The sequence below is a fragment of the Rutidosis leptorrhynchoides genome, chromosome 1, assembly GCF_046630445.1.
Source record: "Rutidosis leptorrhynchoides isolate AG116_Rl617_1_P2 chromosome 1, CSIRO_AGI_Rlap_v1, whole genome shotgun sequence".
NCBI classification, from domain to species: Eukaryota; Viridiplantae; Streptophyta; class Magnoliopsida; order Asterales; family Asteraceae; genus Rutidosis; species Rutidosis leptorrhynchoides.
Window position 1 is genome coordinate 392,532,668 of NC_092333.1, and position 2,831 is coordinate 392,535,498.

Here is a 2,831-nt window from a genome sequence, read left to right on the forward strand (position 1 = left end):
TTCTTTTCTCATTTTACTCGGGTAAGGAAGTGGTGGTTGGTATGGTTTAACATAAAGTTTAGCCTTAACTGTGTTATCTTCATTAACCTTTTTAACTACCGGTTCTATTTCCTTATCTTGCTCAAGCTGTGGTTCTTGTGGAGTAGGAATAGAGTCATCAGAAATTTCAGGTGGTTTAAGTGTAATACCACTTCTTGTGGTAATGGCTTTAGCTGTTTCATTCCGGGAGTTAGCATTTATATCACTAGGTAGACTTCCCGGTTTTCTTTCACCTTTCAACCTTGCTAGGTTACTCACTTCTTGTTCCAGATTTTGAATAGAAGCTTGTTGATTTCTAAATGCTTGAGCATTTTGTTCATTGGTTTGTTTCTGAGACGTGAAAAACTACGTTTGAGATTCAACTAGCTTTGACATCATGTCTTCTAAATTTGGCTTTTTATCATCGGTTTGTGGTGGTTTGTTTTGAAAAATAGGTCTTTGCTGATTGTAAGTATTATTAGATACTTGTTGATAATGCTAAAAACAAACATATATTTCATAGCATTATTCCTCAAGAAAGACAAGCTTTTAGTTGCAATTGTTCTATTTACAAGTGATATTCGTTTAAATAATAAAAGGTGAAGACAAAAGACAGATTCGACGAATTGAAGACGCAAACGACCAAAAAGCTCAAAAGAACAAAAGACAATCAAAAAGGTTCCAATTATTGATAAGAAACGTCTCGAAATCACAAGAGTACAAGATTCAAAACGCAAAGTACAAGATATTAAATTGTACGCGAGGACGTTCGAAAATCCGGAACCGGGACTAGAGTCAACTCTTAACGCTCGACGCAACGGACTAAAAATTACAAGTTAACTATGTATATAAATATAATATAATATATAATTAATTATATTAATTATATATATATTATATATATATATTAAAAACTGTCGGCAGCCAGAAACTCCAAGGGTGTGAATTGAAAATACCTCTCCGCGACTCGCGGAGTTTGAAGGGCTTTTTGCCGCGAGTCGCGGAGCCCCAAATTTCAAGTCTGGCTATAAATCAACCCGAATTCTGATCAAAAATATATCATATTTTCATCTCTCTCTCAATATATACGAGTAATATATATTTATATTTATAATTTATATTTTAATTTTAATTATAATTCTAATAATAAGGGTATGTTAGCGAATGTTGTAAAGGTGTAAGTCGAAATTCTGCCCGTGTAACGCTACGCTATTTTTAATCATTGTAAGTTATGTTCAACCTTTTTACATTAATGTCTCGTAGCTAAGTTATTATTATGCTTATTTAAAACGAAGTAATCATGATGTTGGGCTAATTACTAAAATTGGGTAATTGGGCTTTGTACCATAATTGGGGTTTGGACAAAAGAACGACACTTGTGGAAACTAGACTATGGGCTATTAATGGGCTTTATATTTGTTTAACTAAATGAAAGTTTGTTAATGTTAATATAAAGATTTACAATTGGGCGTCCCTATAAATTACCATATAAACTCGATCGGACACGATGGGCGGGGTATTTATATGTATGAATAATCGTTCATTTAACCGGACACGGGAATGGATTAATAGCCACTAGAATAATTAAAACAGGGGTGAAATTACATTCAAGGGTAATTGGTGTAATTGTTAACAAAGTAGTAAAACCTTGGTTTACACGCAGTCGATAACCTGGTGTATTCATTAAACAAAGTATTAAAACCTTGTTACAATTCGAATCCCCAATTAGTTGGAATATTTATCTTCGGGTATAATAATAATTTGACAAGGACACTTGCAATTTATATTTATGACTGATGGACTGTTATGGACAAAAACCAGACGGACATATTGAATAATCCAGGACAAAGGACAATTAACCCATGGGCATAAAACTAAAATCAACACGTCAAACATCATGATTACGGAAGTTTAAATAAGCATAATTCTTTTATATCATATTTTATTTCCTTTATTTCATATTTAATTGCACTTCTAATTATCGCACTTTTATTTATTGTTATTTCATTTTATCGCACTTTTAATTATCGTACTTTTTAATTATCGCAATTTAATTTTTATCGCATTTTTATTATTTGCAATTTCATTATCGTTATTTACTTTACGCTTTAATTTAAAGTCTTGTATTTATTTTATATTTTACATTAGGTTTTAACTGCGACTAAAGTTTTAAAATCGACAAACCGGTCATTAAACGGTAAAAACCCCCCTTTATAATAATAATATCACTTATATATATATTTGTATTTTTATAAAAGTAAACTAATATAGCGTTGAGCTTTGCTTAAAGATCTCCCTGTGGAACGAACCGGACTTACTAAAAACTACACTACTGTACGATTAGGTACACTGCCTATAAGTGTTGTAGCAAGGTTTAAGTATATCCATTCTATAAATAAATAAATATCTTGTGTAAAATTGTATCGTATTTAATAGTATTTTCTGCTAAAATTTAATAGTATTTTATACCCCTCTGCTTTGACATCAAGTATTTTTGGCGCCGCTGCCGGGGACCTATCTTAAAAGCCGGAAGCGCAACGCTAATATAAAAAAAAAAAAAAAAAAGATTTTTATCTACTTTTATTAAAAGTCGTTTTTGTAAAAATTACGTTTTAATTATTCAAAAATATAAAAAGAAAAACAAAAATATAAGTATTTTTAGGATTTTGTTAAATATTTAAGTTTTATAAGTTTCTTTATCTTTATTTTAATTTATAAAAATATAAATTTTATTAAAAATCGTTTATTTAAATTAAAAACAGAAAACAGAAAATAAAAAAAAAAAAATATAAAGAAAACGCGTAAAAAACAAA